The following is an 18,052-nucleotide window of genomic DNA, read 5'->3' as shown; positions in this document are numbered from 1 at the left end:
CTGACTGTCTGCTCTTTACCCAGTTGCTGTGGCAGGGACATAATGCTAGACATAGCTAGCTGGTTAGCTACACAGCACATAAGGCAGAGAGATGTGTAACAACAACAGAAACTAGAAAAAACGAAATATGTTTAAAACACTATTCTCCTCCCCAAGTTATTGATCAAGTTGCTGAGTAGCCGTCAACAATTCACAACAGCACTTCCACACACTAGATCCAGCGCAAAATAAGGTGAATATTCAGGCCTCCTGTGATGTTTTACTCTGAAAGGGTCCAGATAACCCCGCCCCCTCATTTGAATATTGCAGCATGAAATAAAAGAGAGTGAAATAAATGTGACGTTATGAAATAAAAGTCGCCGGAAATAAATAAATGTGATGCTATGAAATAAAAGTCCCCAGAAATAAATAAATGTGACGTTATGAAATAAAAGTAACCGGAAATAAATAAATGTGACATTAGGAAATAAAAGTTGTTAAAAAAATAAAAAAATATATGTATTTATATTTCATTTATATCTATTTATCATCCTATTTATTTAAATCGGGACTCATTTCATGGCTATATTTATTTATTTATGCATTTATTAATTTATTTAATTATGACTAAAACGGCTTTCCATAGCGGACAGCTGGTCAAAAAAGTAAATAATATTTAATGCACATCTGATGTTGGACATGTCTTTTATTTTGAAAAATAACTTATATATAATATTGAAAGGCACGAGACATGTGAACACATGCAGTTGTAATGCTCCTCCTCACTTTCTTATTATTTGCTCCATTTGCTCTGAATGCAAAGATATCAGTTTCTTATTAATGTGGCCTGAATGCAGTGAATCTGGTTTTGTTTTGTGGGTCTTTATTTTGTGCAATTTGATATTTATTCACTTTTGTGAACATGCTCTGAATGCAGAGATGCCTTAGAAGTCAAATATATCGTTTTGTTGGTCTCCATTTTGTGCAGTTTGATATTTTTTTATTCACTTCTGTACATGCAGTTGTCATGGTCCTCCTCAGTTTGCTCAATAAAGAGCAAAATGAGTTTTTAAAGGCTTTAAAATTTGAATTCTATAAAAGTGGGTCATGACTTAATGACCATGGGAAAATGTGGAGCCCAGAGTGAGACTAGTTGAGAACCCCTGGTCTACAGTATATATTTCTGATTGCTCATTTAGTTTTCTTTAGTATGATATTATATTTTATTGTTAATTATAGGTGGAGGCACCTGATAAGCTCCTTGAGTTTCGCCTCTTCCTGCACTTTAAATTGTTAAATTGTTACTTTTACTTGTGTAATTTTTAACTGTGCAAATAAATAAAATCTAAATCTAAATCTAGAGCAGAAGCTTCTGAGTTATTCTTCTCACACGGAGGAAAATAGTGTGTGTGACCTCATCGTCTCTGTTGGACAATAAGGTTTTTGTATCTGATGGTTCATGTTGTTGTTCTCCCTCTTTGGCTGCTGATGCATTTATTTATTTATTCTGAGAGAAATGTTATTTTGTCATCGTGGGCTCCTGCTGATAGATATCTATCTGCTTCTTCTCCTTTTTCTTCTCTACAGTGTCTCGCTCGCTGGGTTTGAATTACACCCCGATCAAAAAGCGTTGAGATATAAAAATCCACACCACCTGTACTGTATCTGTTTCTGTTTCAGAAAATCTGATAATAAAAACTAAAAAAAAAAAAAAGATTGTGAGCAAAAATTCAATTTTCTCACCTGTCAGTTGATGCAGCGCAGCGTGATCAGGTGATAAATGTCGCATTGAGACGAGCACCGTCGCAGCCCGTGACCCCCGCGACCCCGTCGGGCGGTCGGACCGAACGTCGATCCATCACCTGCACGACAGAGAGAAATACACTGTAAAAACTCTACATCTTACCAAGAATATCTGTCTTATTTCTAGTCAAAATAATCTCATTCTACTTAAAATAAGACTCGTCACATAAAAGTAGCTTGTTTTTAGACACTTTTTACTTCTTTCAAGCAGATTTTCACTTGAAATAAGTAGAAAAATCTGATAGTGGAGCAAGTTTTTCTTTCTTATTACAAACACAAAAAACTTGCTTTTACTGGCAGATTTTTCTACTTATTTCAAGTGAAAATTAGTTTGAAACAAGTGAAAATGATCTAAAAACAAGTTAATTTTTAGGTGATGAGTCTTATTTTAATCCTCCTGTTGTCCTTCTGGGTCAAATTGACCCAATCTGTTCCCTTCCTCCATCCTTCCTTCCTTTCTCCCTTCCTTCTTTCCACAATCCTTTTCCCCTTCCTTCCTTCCTTCCTTCCTTCTGCTTCATTCCTTGACCTAATCTGTTCCTTCCCTCCATTTTTCTTTCCTTCCTTTTCCTCTTCCTTCCTTCCCTTCATCCTTACTTCATCTTCCTTTCTCTTTTGATCCAATTGACCTAATCTGTTCGCTCCCTCCATATTTCTTTCCTTCTTTTTCCCTTCCTTCTTTCCACAATCCTTTTCCCCTTCCTTCCTTCCTTCCTTCCCTTCGTCCCTTCGTCCTTACCCAATTGACCCAATCTGTACAACTATCTTTCCTTCCTTCCCTTCATTATTTCCTCCCATCTCTCCCTTTGTCCTTCCTTCCTTCCTTCGTCCTTCCTTCCCTGACACAGGAGGACAACAGGAGTGTTAAGTGGAAATAGATTAGTTTTGACTAGAAATGAGACAAATATTCTTGGAAATATTTTGAGTTTTTGCAGTGCAGTTGCAGGAGAGCGAGGAGAGCCTGGAGTGGAGGCGGCTCTGGGCTGGAGATGTTGCTAACGGGGAGAGAGTAGATTCTCCCACACATCCCATACCCTCTCCGTGCTGCTGTCAAGCAGCATCACGGTGGAACGCTGACGATGGGAACGTCGGTCCCTCCCCTCCCCGACACCCCCGACACCTGCTGCTCCTCCATCTGCTGCAGCCACACTCATCCCCCGTCCACATCCATACATCCACTCATACCTCCACCATCCATCCATACATCCATCCATCCTCACCAGGAAACAAAACACACTGCAAAAACTCAAATATCTAACCAAGAATCTTATTTCTAGTCAGAACAAAACTTATTCTACTTAAAATAAGACTCATCACATTTAAAAAGTAGCTTGTTTTTAGACATTTTTACTTCTTTCATGCAGATTTTCACTTGAAATAAGTAGAAAAATCTGATAGTGGAGCAAGTTTTTCTTTCTTATTACAAGCACAAAAAACTTGCTTTCACTGGCAGATTTTTCTACTTATTTAAAGTGAAAATTTGTTTGAAACAAATGAAAATGATCTAAAAACAAGTAAAAAATTTTAGGTGACGAGTCTTAGGGTGTATTCACACCTGTTTAGTGCGCACCCTGGTGCGCACCAAATGTTAAAATGATACATTGTTTCATTTTTCAGTTAGTGCGGTTGCTTTCACACCTGCTTTTTATCACTCGGGACCAAACTTGGAGAACGTCATGTCTCCATGACTACAGGCTGAAATCTGGAAGCGCTGATTGATAAAACTTTCCTGATGGAGACTCCAGTAGGGCTGGTTGTTAGTAGCTCTGGTCATTTATTTCTATATTGTTTGCATGTATAACTCTGTTTGGTACTTCCGGCTGGTTTCCGGTTGCGTTCACCCAGCTCGGTCCCGTTAGTTCCCGGTTAAACGTTAAACACGGACCTCCGCTGCTCGGTAATCAGCTGCTCCGCGGACCCGAGGGACGGACCCGCCGACCTGAGCGGACTCAGCGGACACGCACCGACCGGCTGCCCCGCTGCTGCTGCTTCGTTTGTGGGGACAGAGCTCCGCAGCACCGGAGCACCGGAGCACCGGGCGGTCTCCCCGCTGCGTTAACCCGTTAACCCCGACTACGGGAGCCCTTTTAGCTCAAACTTGTTGAGTTCGCCTGGCAGTTGGCTCGCACCAGAGTGCGGTTGCTTTCACACCTAAACTAGTGCGCACCAGAGTTCGGCTGGAGCCGAACCGAGACCACCTCCTCAGGCCGCACTAGTTTTGGTGCGCATTAGAGTGCGATTTGCTTTCACACTGACCAAAACTGGACCAAATTTAGTGCGCACCAGATTTAGTGCGCACTAACACTGCAGGTGTGAATACACCCTTAATTTAATTAGAAACGAGACATTTTGACAAGAAATAAGACAAATAATCTTGGAAAGATTTTGAGTTTTTGCAGTGCAGAGAGAGAAGTCGTTCTTCTTCGTCACTGCAAAAACTCAAAAATCTTTCCAAGATTATTTGTCTTATTTCTTGTCAAAATGTCTCATTTCTAGTCAAAACAAATCTCTTTCCACTTAAAATAAGACTCATCACCTAAAAATGAACTTGTTTCCAGATAATTTTCTCTTGTTTCAAACACATTTTCACTTGAAATAAGTAGAAAAATCTGCCAGTGAAAGCAACGTTTTTTTGTGCTTGTAATAAGAAAGAAAAACTTGCTCCACTGTCAGATTTTTCTACTTATTTCAAGTGAAAATCTGCTTGAAATAAGTAAAAAGTGTCTTAAAACAAACTTATTTTAGGTATAATGAGATTTGTTTTGACTAGAAATAAGACAAATATTCTTGGTAAGATTTTGAGTTTTTGCAGTGATTCTTCGTCTTCATCTCCAGAGTGGAAACCAGTTGTCACAGAGCTGAAGCTGCATTAGGATAAAAACCCTTCTTCACACTGTCAGAAACTCTGCTGCTGCTGCTGCTCCTGGATCAGTGAGGAGGAGCTGCTGTGAATGAACAAACAGAAGTAACAGGGAGTCACCGAGTCAGGCTGGACACTACTACTACACCGACGCTGCAGGAACAGAATGAATGAATGAATGAATGCACGATGTGGCGTTCAGGTGCATAAAATAAAAATGACGAGCTGCTAGGTTCTGTTCAGATTCACCTATTTGCATTCAGCTGCTTCCACCCAGAGAGACTATGGGTCAGCAGAGAGGAGGATGAGATGATTCTGATAAAAACATCCCAGCAGCGACGCCTCTGAGGAGCCGGAGAGAGAGAGGGCACACACTAAAAACAGTTGGGTTAAAAAATAACCCAAATGTTGGTTCAAATAAGGACCAAGCCCTTTTTTGGGTTATTTAACCCAACAGGTTGAGTTTTTTTTTGACCCAACTTTTGGGTTGAATTATTTAACCCAAGAGTTGGGTTATGTTTAACCACAACGTTGGGTTATTTTTAACCCAACTATTGGGTCGTGTATAAAGTGCTTGCTCAACCCAATAGTTGGGTTAAAATAACCCAATGTTGTAGTTAAACATAACCCAACTCTTGGGTTAAATAAAAAAATTCAACCCAAAAGTTGCGTAAAAAAAAAAAACCTCAACCTGTTGGGTTAAAATAACCCCAAAAAGGGGTTGGTCCTTATTTGAACCAACAGTTGGGTTAATGTTGGGTCTTTTTTTTTTTAACCCAACAGTTTGGTTGTTAAAAACTACAGAGAGTGCTCCAAACTCTTCTACCAAGTGACACCACTGTCACAGAAATAAATGGCAGCATTTAACTCAACACCAATAACTCAGAAATTGGGTTACAGAGATAACCCAACATTTTTTTTAGTGTGCAGCGTCCTGCAGGGCAGAAACTACAGCAGCAGAGTTTTATTGAAACACATAAAGACAAAAAAAACAACAACAGAGATCTCTTCATGAGGTGAGCCGAGCAGCCTGAAGGACGCCGGAGAACAAAAAGCATGTGTGATGTGTTGGCCTGCAGCCTCGTAGCATCAGGTGTAGCTACAGTCGTCTTTTCATCTAACGAGCCGGAGGAGTTGGTAAAGCTGCAGCTCTGTCCGAGTCCATCGGCCGTGTGAGGAGGAGTGAAGCGTCTCGGCCCGACGCCTCTGATGAGCCTGCATGGCCTACACACCTTCTACTGCTGCAGTTCTCCTCCATTAAGTCCAGGACTCAAGGCTTGAGACAGTGGAGACATCGTTACACTCACTGGCTCTCATTCATGAAACGTTAGTTAAGTGAGTCTGTGTGTAGATGTGCACATAAAAGCTCACGCTACTAAAACTCTACTCCAGATTCATGAACCGTGCGGGAAACTCAGATGTGATCGTAAGCACGTGTGTAAGATCATGAATGACCACCCATCGTAAATTATAACAGCACGCCCCCGGAGATCTCTGCCCATGAATAGCCATATAAGGAGATCCTGACCACCATGACGCAAACAAGGAATGAGGGAGAGAGAGAAAAAAGAGATCAGGGATCGAAGTCATTCTGGGTGAAGTGGAGTCCAGAAAAAATATTGAATTCTCTTCTGTAGTCGTGGTGTCACTGGGACAGGTAAATCAAAGGCTGGAGGGAAGAAACAGATGTAGTGAATTAAAGACCCCCTCCCATGAAAATCATGTTTTTCGTGCTCTTCTTCTTGTGTTAGAGCACATATCAGCAGAAAAGGAAGTGCAAAATTGCATTTCTGAGTTTTTCTGCCTTCAAATTGCTGTGAGCCAATGGCAGACTCAAACTGGCAGTTTCAGGGAGACTGGAGCTGACGTGTCACAGCTCCAGGGGAGGGCACTATACTATACTACTACTACTACTATACTACTATACTACTACTATACTAGTGCTACAAGCTCCCGCCCCGCTCTGCATCTGGCTCAGAGGTGAAAGGCTTGACAGCTCGGTGTAGCTGTCAAGGTATACAGGTATAGGTCACCTGGTAGAGCAGCTTGCACCGTGAGCAAGGACTATGCTCCAGTCTGGGATCGAATCCCAGTGTGGAGTTTTATGCTAAACGCGCTGAATCTGTAATAGCACAATGTCCAGCTGTCAGCGAGCGAGGCGGAGACTGGTGGCTGGGCGGGGCAGTGCAGTCTCCGCCCACCCTCCAGAGGTGCATTGCTAATGAGCTGCTGGTGTTGTGCAGAAGGAGAGCCCTGGGAAATGGCACAGGTTTTGTGATTTTGGCTAAAAACTTCATAATCACAATTTAAAGACCACAGAAAATGTTTTAAAATAACCAAAAAGGGTCGCGGGAGGGAGGGGGACTTTAAGTATCCAATTGGTTTATTAAAAAAACGTTTAAGAAGTAAAGCCAGAATAGTTCGATATGAAACATGAACAAAAAAAAATACACACAACTACAGAGCTACAGCAGCGACGGGAGGAGGAGGAACTCGTACCAGATCGAACTGGTACGAGTTCACAGGTCGGAAAAACACGAGTTATGGGTTGCCTTGAACACACCATTATTTCCTGTTTGCCAGCGCGGGAATGTCGCCAACGTCACCAAATACAAAAAGAACAAATACTGAAAAACACTGCGAGGTGTTAGAGGAGCTGAACGGCTTCATCAGCGTTGTATCATCTCTTCTTGTAGTGGCTTGAGTGAAACGGAAATACATAGAAGTTACGCACTATATCTTTAAAGTTTTTCCGGTTTTATATCAGATTATTATCATCATTAGATGGAGCCTTGACGTGTTTGTGCGTGTCCGATCCCTGGAAAACGTAAATATTTCTAATCGTTTGTCATGTTTAAACTACGTGTTTCAAAGGCATCTGCGTATTTTGAACATGAGTGAGAGTAATATGAATTAAAATTGTAATTTCCAGCAGTGACAAGCAACATTTCTGTGCATTCCTACATTTACACGAGAACCACACACAGTCAGCAGCAGGTGTAGATTTTGTGAGCAGCTACTAAAAGATTGATGAATGATGAATGTGGAAATCCACGTAAATTTCTGCTGCACACGGTTTACACACAAATCCATGCTGCTCACGTTTCATGAATGAGACTGTGTGTGTGTGTGTGTGTGTGTGTGTGTGTGTGTGTGTGTGTGTGTGTGTGTGTGTGTGTGTGTGTGTGTGTGTGTGTGTGTGTGTGTGTGTGTGTGTGTGTGTGTGTGTGTGTGTGAGTGGTCTGATGAGCATGACGGGCAGAATCCTACATCAGGACTTGAGGTGGTGGTTTCTGGTTTCTGGTCCAGAGCAAACAGCAGCAGCTCCGACGTGGTTTCAGCTTTAATTCTGACTCATGAATAATTTGCATTAGAACAAATTCCCCCGTCTAACAAGTATCTGGGATTTTATGATCGAAAAATTCCTAATCCATTATTAACACACTCCAAACACCAGAGCGCCATTAAACATTTATATATCAAACCAACCAGAGGAGAAAAATGCTGTTGTTGTTAATTCAGCATGTCACCAGCTCTAATACGACATCATGTCAGACTCTTGTAATTCACTTTAATCAGAGTTAACACAACAGCTGACGTGTCGACACTGTTCTCACTGTGCATGGTGACGGCAGAGCTGCAGGTGTAAAGAAACAAAACATAAATAAAATAAAATAAAATGGAAATAAAAAGCAGCTGGTTGAGTTTGTGAGTTTCTTCTGAGTCTTTGTGTCGTTTTGTGAAAACAGATGAAAGTGTTTTTGAGCAGAAGGTCGGAGCGAGGTCGCCTCTCCTGACTGCATCTGTCTCGACTCCGCTGCCTTCTGCTTCCCCGAGGTACAAGGGTAAGATACCTCCGGTTACACACACACACACACACACACACACCTAGACACACACACACACACACACACACACACCTAGAAACACACACACACACACACACACCTACACACACAGAGAGAGGAGCAGTGACAGGCGGAGACGCCCTCACTTTGGCCTGGGAGCAGAGGGTGTGTGAGTGTGACAGCCTCTCTGAGCCTCCTATCACACTCACATCACTGGGCAACACACACACACACACACACACACACACACTGGCACATGCAGTCCATTTCAACACACACACACCCAAACACCAGTGATACGTGCAGCTGCACTACAGCGATTTGAGCTAAATGCTAATGCAGGAGACTTACATTTCTGTTCTGAGGTGAAGTGGGAGATTATCTTTGGATTATTTTGTTCTATGTTTTTAAGTGTATGTGTGAATGGATTATTGAAGTTTTTAAAGGTACATTCTTCAGTTCAGTTTATTTCATGTCCCCAAAGGGCAGTTTGGATTGCAGCTCATAGAATCACATAAAGGTAAAAAACATACAACACAAAGACATATAGTGACATAGAGACGCATCATTATAAATAACAATATAAATAGAATAAGCACTAATTGTGATCATATAAGAGATAAAATATAGGAAATACCGTTAAAACACTGAATACAAAATCCAAGATAACACTGTTAAGAACATAGTGGTCAAGTAAAGTGCATCAGATAAAGTGCAGTCTCACACAGAGGAGAGCAAAATGATTGGGACAGTACGGTGCCAGAACAGACTTAAACAGGTTACAACCAGCCATTATTTCGAGGCATTCAGTGCTCGAATGGAGACAGGTACAAAGGAAAGTCTATGTCAATTTTTTGTGGCCCGAGGGACGCACAGGCGAAGGCCTGATGGGAGGAGCCTGTACTCTGAGCACAAGGGATGGGCATCCTCTGAGCGGATGGACAGAGCTTTGATGAGCACCTGTCTGTTAAATATGTGATCCAGGCTATCAAACTGGATGCCTGCAACCTTAGAGGCCACTTTCACAATTCTTCCAAGGGAATTCTTATCTCTGATGCAAAGATTGCCGTACCAGCAGACAATAGAAAAAGAGATGACAGACTCAATGTATAGTCTTGTCCACATGAAACCTGGCCAACTTCCTCAAGCAGTATAGGCGCTGCTGGCCTTTATACACAACATTTCAGTGTTGAGGTCAAATTTCAATTGATCAATTATTGTACCCAGGTATTTATACCTGTTTACAAATTCAACTTTCTCACCATTTATGATACTGTCCGTTGTTGAATGGGTACGCCTGAAATCGATGCAGATCTCTTTTGTTTTTGTTACATTAAGTTGCAGGAAGGAGTCATTACACCAAGACAAAAAGTCATCAAGAACAGGACCATGACTGTCCTCATCATCATGTAGCATTGTGTAGGAATTCCTCCATCTAGCATTGTGGTTGTATATTTTTCATGCTGCATTCAGGTGAAATTGGGCAGACGGCAGACGGACGACAGCCGCTGCATGTAACGGCATAAACAAGCCTCTATGTAAAAAAGTGGTCCGTCAGCAGCACGAGGCAAAACAATACACGTGACGATATGTTGTCATGGCGATGTGGTATTGTTTTACCGTCTTTCTCTGGACTTCTGTGACTAAAATGACATCTGGTTTGTTAGCGACGGCCGTCTGCCCGACTGCAGGTGAATGCAGCATCAGTGTAACTTTTGAATGAAATAATCGATTTTCCTGAATAGATAACAGGAGAAGTTACACAATGTCCCTTTAATGGTATATTTGTGTTTGTTGTCAATATCTTGGATTTATATCCTGTATCATTTACGGGACAGTCCATATTAAAGCAGAAGTGAGTGATCCGGTCGTTTTTGCTAATGCTGCGTTCCAGGCAGGCTTTTGAAATCGTAAATTACAGCTTCAAGTCACATCTTACGACTTTGTAGCGTTCCAGGCAACCCACTCGTGTTTTTCCGACCTGTTTTACCGGTGAAAGTCACTATAACGGCCACTCGTAACTTCTGACCCGTGAACTCGTACCAGATCGAACTGGTACCACTTCACGGTCGGAAAAATACGAGTTTCCTTGAACGCATCATAACAGTCCTCGTCCCTACGTCGCCACATTCACGGCGTTCCTTGGCTGCACACACAGCCCTGCATGCCGTTCTCTCTCCTCATTGGATAAAAACTGTAGGATACGATAAATGTTTTCTCCTCGGCTCAGAGCAGAGCAGAGGGACTGACAGACCCGTGTTTCAGTCCAAACACTCTATAGAAGTGATTGCTGTCGGAAGATATAACTATTTAAGACTTATATTAACACAAATATATCACTCACTTCTGCTTTAATGGACACTGAGTGCATGAGTACTCAGTGTAAATACCCTGGACTTAGCACTGCTGATACATTTCATCCGTAGTCCCCAAACAATACAAAAATACAACAATTGACATAAAAAGTAAATAAAGACAGACAGAGGACCGATAAATAACGAAATAAGTAGATTTACATGATTGCAGGAGGATTGGACATGATTCGTTGAGTTATAAAAACATACAATTACACACGCTCAGACTAGATACGATTACTTTACCCCAGGCATGTCCAAAGTCCGGCCCGGGGGCCAGTTGCGGCCCATGTTCAAATTCCCACCAGCCCGCAGCCTCTGTCATAAAATCAATAATATGCGGCCCACTAGTACGTACCAAAAAACACGTACAAAAGCTTTATATTTCACCAGATGATGGCAGCACCTGTGGCCGCACTCTAGTCGTGCGACCCTTGACCTTGTCCTTCCAGCCCATTTCTAAAATATAATGTAATATAAAATATAATATGCAATGTTTCAAATGAACCTAGATATGTTTAAGCTTCCTGAAAGTTTTTTTTCAGACAGACTTTTTCTTCATTTTATGTGGTCTTTAAATGAAAAGCAGAGTGATTTTGGTAAAAACTTGTTTAGATTTATTTGTATGAAATGAAAAGAATGCCATTTGCAATAAAAAAAAATGTATTAAATAGTTTGTTTGCATTTAATGTTAATGGTTCAAAGGATGTCAGGCTGAATGGTCGGCCCCCACACATTTTCACTTCACCAAATCTGGCCCTCTTTGCAAAAAGTTTGGACACCCCTGCTTTACCCAGACTGAACATGCTTACATGATTGCACACACACTAGTCATAGACATACAACTGCTGCACGCACAAGAAGAAAGTCCCAGATTAAACATGATTACAGGTCCAAGTTGGTTTGTTTAATATCCAGTCTGTAAATGGTGCTTTAAAAGTCCTAAAAGTCGGACACTCTATAATATTAATGGGTAGCTTGTTCCATTCCAAGAATCCTTGGATTGATAACACGTTTTGAGAAAATGTTGTGCGTGTAAATTGAACCTCACAGTCTGGTAGCTCTGGTCCTTTTACTCCTATTATATGGCTGTTTTTTATATTATCTTTCAGGGGCGGTGGGTAGGAGGCCGTGTAGAGATTTATAGATCGCTGCACATACATGTTTAAAATACTTCAGATCAGATGTAATTTCATTAAATTACACTTCTGCTCCGTAGCACTGAGACTCACCAGGTCCACTTTGATTTGATTCCTGATTCAATATTGATTCAATCAGTGAAATATCAATCAATTACAAGCTACAAACAGCTTCTTCTCCTTCTTTTTCTTCTGCTTCATTTAATTCGACTCGTTCAACTTTTTTAATTTTTATTTCACTTAAGGAACAAACTTGTTCATTTACAGGTGAACTTAGTTACAGGTAGATAAAACAGATGTTTAGTCACAGCAGACGACCTACAAGTCCACGTGTGTTTCAGTGATGTGTGATGGATTTAATAATAATCTTAAAGCCCCAGTGTGTACCTTATTTGGCTTTTCATTATCAAAAATCAAACATGTCTTTCATAAATCCGTATTTCACTGAAGGTGAATCACAGCTGCTACAAATGAAAGCTTTCTGGTTCCTTAGAATGAGTTGTTACAGGTCGTTACAAACACATAAGTGGGCGACGCACCGAACCGAGGCGGCCATGTTGCATCGTGACCGTAGGTAACCACGGAAACGGCCTGTTAAAACTGTCACCACTGTGTAGTGTGAGGAAGGACGGAGGCACCGGTGTTGCATTCAGGTGCAGTCAGGCAGACGGCCGTCGGCAAACCAACCGGATGTCATTTTACTCCACCAGAGAAAGACGGTAAAACAATACCACATCACCATGACAACATGTTGTCAGGCCTGTATTGTTTTGCCTCGTGCTGGCGGACCACTTGTTTACATAGAGCAGGCATCACCAAATGGCGGACCTTGGTCCGGACCCGGACCGAGTGATGGTTCGATCCGGACGGTTCTCCCTCGGTCTGTAAACTTCTTCACGCGGAGCTCTGCCCCGTTTGAAAGGAGCAGGAAGCCCGTATGCAGGAAGACGTCACCTCCGAGATGTAGAATGTGTGTTATAGAAGAGAAACACCTATTTCAGGACTACTGACTTGTATCACCAGAACAGAGCAGACACATCCTGTGATTTTCAGCCTCCTTCCATATTTAGTGGAGGGGGACAATGCAATGACAGTGCAGCTATCGAGATGTTTTTGACACCTTGGCCTCAAAAAAAGAAAGAAAAAAAAGCACAAAACGAACCGGGAAAACCCCTTATTTATTATGTCTTTTTCTCTTTAATTGAAATACAGGCCTTAAATTAATTTGCCTGGGGGCTACTTTTATTCATGGTAAAAAAAAAAAAAAGGTAGTTTACTATACAAGTGCACTATGTTAAATATTTCCTGTGTTGAAAATTGACAATAGATATGAAAATGCACTTCGTTGATTTTATTTAATTGACATAGGGGTAGGATATAAGACACCATTTGGACTTTATAAGGTTCAGACCTTTCACTTGGATGAAAGTTTAGTAACTGGACCTCAATGAATTTTAGTTGAATACCCCTGCTATAGACGCTTGTTTATCCTGTTACATGCAGCGTCTGTTGTCTGTCTGACGTCTGCCCCATTTCACCTGAATGCAACATCAAGAATATGTTCAGATATGCAACCGCACCGCTAGATGGAGGAATTCCTACATATTATACCTTTAATAAATAGAGGATGAAATGAAGAACTTTCCTCCTCCTCTAATGACTGAGCTGCTGGTTATCACAGAGCTGATGGCTGCAGGTCAGAGGAAGGTGTGTGCAGAGGAGCTGAGGCCGCGCAGAGCAAATGTTTGGTCTGTGGTTCACACACGGATGAGTCAACACCACCAGAGTGTGTGTGTGTGTGTGTGTGTGTGCGTGTGTGTGTGTGTGTGTGTGTGTGTGTGTGTGTGTGTGTGTGTGTGTGTGTCCTCTATAGAAATCAAAGCGCAGCCTCAGAGGTGAACATGATATATTATAACGTCTTGTTTCAGTCTTTGGGTTTGACAGAGCAGCTCATCGTGCAATAGAAACTACAACTCAACACAAATCTGACAGCTGTCTTGACCACACAGTCTGTTCTATCTCACCTCTCGTTGTATGCACTTGAATGCACTTTGTCTCTGAATGCACTTGCAAATTAATTACTCTGCCCACTATGTGTTGCTATGTGTTGCTATATGTGCTGTTTTTCTTCTTAACAGAGGTTGATTGTTATGTGTATTTATGGGTATTGGATGTTTTTTATGTGTTTTGGACCTCTTGGCTGCAAATCATTTTCCCAACAGGGACAATAAAGAGAACTTTGAACTTTGAAACACGGCGACAGACAAGGTCCAAGAAAGAAGAAGGGTCGTCACAGTAACAGAATCCTTAGGTATTTTAATTGAAGAAAACCTCATGTGGAAAAGTCATATTCTGTCTATTTCAAACAAGATTGCAAAGAATATTGGAGTCATCAGAAGAATACGTCATCTACTGCCTGGTAAAATCTTGATTGATTTATATTATACTATGATCTCTCCTTTAATTTTATATTGTAATATTATTTGGGCAAGAACTTTCAAGACTCACTAGATCCACACCCCAGTTTCAATCCCTCAGTATTCTCCCTGTTTTCGCTGTAAATACTTTTCAAATATGTATTTTTGTTCATCAATCCATTCACAAGTTACTTCCAATCTGTTCCTCCAAGATTCATTCATTTGAAATTCATTACCAATCCACCTTAGAAACTACAGAAGCATAAATTAATTTAAGAAACAAATAATTCACTTTCTATTGGTCCAGTTGAGTAACTCATGAACCACATATTTTCTTCACATCACCACACAACTAATGATGTCACGATTACACATTTTCTTGGTACGATTATTGTCAGAGAAATAATCACGGTGTTACGATCATCACGATTATTCTGCATTAATTAATTTCACAACACTATGAATGTGTAAAATCAATTATATTCAAACTATAATTACATTACTCATACGTTTACGCAAAATATTTCAAGTATCTATTAATATATGACCAATTATTAACCAATATTCAGGTAAATTGTAAATTGTCATCTATACCAAATGTTTACCTTTATTTTAATCATTTTTCGTTTTATTATGGGTTTTTTTTTATTCAAATGACACGCTAACATTTAAATTTCTACAAATTCAATGTTATGTTAAATAAATGGACCAGTATCTGTGCATTTACCTTTACTTTGGCGCCACATCTGCCGATACAGTTCATACATAATCGTTTTTGGGGAGTGACGGTATTTAGGAATCTTTACGATTAAATAATTGTGGCGTTTAATACCGCGATTAATTGTGAAAACAAGTAACTGTGACTTCCCTACACACAACATTTGCTTTCTCTCTCTCTCTCTCTCTCTCTCTCTCTCTCTCTCTCTCTCTCTTTTCTAATTGTTTTATGTTGTTCTTCACATTACTGTAAATTAAATTCATGTTGAATGTTTATCTTACCACCTGACAAGCCCTTAGGGGTTTGTTTGGTTTCTCCTGCACATTTGCTTTATCTACTGTATACATTGTATGTTTTTACTCTTTTAATATGCTGTTTTTTATATCATTCATATGCTAATAAAATACAAAAATAGATAAATAAAGGAGTCGTTCAATAGACTTTCAGACTGAAAAGGTGTTTGGTGTCTCATCTGTGTGAGGAACAGTCCGTGTTGTGTGTTGTTGTTGCTGCTGCTGCTGCTGTGACCTTGTGTGAGTGTGAGTGTGAGTCCTCGTGCACATCAGTGTGTAGTTGCTGGTTGGGTCAGGACCTGAGAGGCTCCGCCCCCTCTCTGTGATGAAAGACGCTGTCATCGACCTCCTCTCTGCTGCGCTAATCTATACGCTGCTGCTGCTACGCCTCCTCTCTCCTCTCTCTAAGCTCTTTCTCTCCATCTCTCTCTCCGTCTCTTTCCTGATCTGCTGCTCCTAATCGTTCTTTTATTCTCCGATCTTCCCTCACACACTTCTTCCCATCTTGTTCTCTATCCCTCCTTCAAGCGTTTTGCTGCTTTTGCCTCCTCTTTCATTTCCATTCAGCCTCTCTAAGTCTCTCTGCTCTGCAACAGAGGAGAATCTGATCGCTGCTATAATACTCAACACTGTGTTGAAGTTAAAGCGCCAGTCACTCAGGACTTCTGCACGAGAGCTTGTAGTTTCCATTTTAATTCAACTAGTTCAACTTTTTTTATTTCACTTAAAGGGATAGTTCAACATTTTGGCAAATTGGACCATTGCCATAATCCCTATAGTCATAGCAGTAGGTTCGTTAAGCAAGCTGTTTTTAGAACGGCGGAGCAGAGCCGCATTGTTTTAGAGGTAAATTCATGCAAAACTGCTGATGCACGTTGCCTTCAGGGACAGTTTTTCATCATCAGTCTCTGTATTTCCCTCTAAAACAACTCTGTGTGGTAACGTTGTGTTATTATCTCATAGCGTGGTGAATGTGCAGGTCACAACTTGTCCACCAGAGCGTTGTGGAGTTATTGGATTGTGTATTTGATGAGTTTGATGAGGGAAACCAAGAAATCCCATAATGAGCCTCCGTAGCGTAGCTCTGAGCAGCTCACGGCTCTGCTCCGCCGTTCTAAAAACAGCTTGCACCGACAATTAAAGGTAACGAACCTACTGCTAAGACTATAGGGATTATGGTGATGGGCCAATTTGACAAAATGTTGAACTATCCCTTTAAGGGCTGCTGCTTGTATCAGCCCCACAGCTAATGTGATTCAGAGCAGAGGAGGAGGAGGAGGCTGTGGCATTTCAACAGCTCGGCCAGCGACGGTGGCGGAGAGTCTTAGCTGGGCTGCTTAGTGAAGGGAGCGGAGTGGGGGGGTCCATCTCTCTGAGGACGTGTGTGTGTGTGTGTGTGTGTGTGTGGGGAGGGGGGGCTGAGAAAACAATCTGAGAAGCAGCAGAAAATCATTCACCTGTTCATATCTGAGCCGCTCACAGGTGCCTCTGCTCCAATCTGCTTTGCTTTTCACCTCCTCTCTCTCTCCCCTCGTTCCCCGAGTTCCTTACAAGCCCACCCATCTCTGCAGCTGTGTGTGTGTCTGTGTGTGTGTGTGTGTGTGTGTGTGTGTGTGTGTGTGTGTGTGTGTGTGTGTGTGTGTGTGTGTGTGTGTGTGTGTGTGTGTGTGTGTGTGTGTGTGTGTGTGTGTGTGTGCGCACCCTCATAAATCTCTATGAAAGCTACTATCTGGAGTAAAACCATTTTATCCATCAGGGAGAAGAAGAAACAATTCTGCCTGATGCATCTGTGCACGACCACAGACGTGCACATTCACACAAATGCACAACAGAAAAAAAAAGAGATGCACAATGATTGATGCCACACACATACACACACATATGCACGCACACACACGCACAGACGCAGCAGGAGATCACATGACAGGCTGTCAGGGTTAATAATGAATGGACTGATACTTTCAGACCGGACACGTCAGATCTGACCACGTCTCTCTGTCCGGACGACAACACGACAACACGAGGAGATGAGATGTTATTTATAGTGGAACATGTCAGAGATACACACACACACACGCACACATGAACATACAAACTGTACAATGGGATCAACAATAGACGCATTTAAGAGGAAGAGATACGAGAAGAACTGTGAAAAACAATGGAGGTTTGTGTCCAGTTGTTGTGTCATTTAAATGTTGTAGCTGTTACTTTACACACTGTGGGATTAGAATAGAATAGAATAGAATAGAATAGAATAAAAAAGAAAAGAAAAGAAAAGAAAAGAATAGAATAGAATAGAATAGAATAGAATAGAAAAGAAAAGAAAGGAATGGAATGGAATGGAATGGAAAGGAATGGAAAGGAAAGGAAAGGAAAGGAAAGGAAAGGAAAGGAAAGGAAAGGAAAGGAAAGGAAAGGAAAGGAAAGGAATGAAATGGAATGGAATGGAAAGGAATGGAATGGAATGGAATGGAATAGAATAGAAAAGAATAGAATAGAAAAGAAAAGAAAAGAAAGGAATGGAATGGAATGGAAAGGAATGGAATGGAATGGAATGGAAAGGAAAGGAAAGGAAAGGAATGGAATGGAATGGAATGGAATGGAAAGGAAAGGAAAGGAAAGGAAAGGAATGGAAAGG

Source organism: Trachurus trachurus (assembly GCF_905171665.1).
Source record: "Trachurus trachurus genome assembly, chromosome: 3".
Classification (NCBI taxonomy): Eukaryota; Metazoa; Chordata; class Actinopteri; order Carangiformes; family Carangidae; genus Trachurus; species Trachurus trachurus.
The sequence above is the reverse complement of the archived record's forward strand: the minus strand, read 5'-3'. Positions refer to the sequence as shown.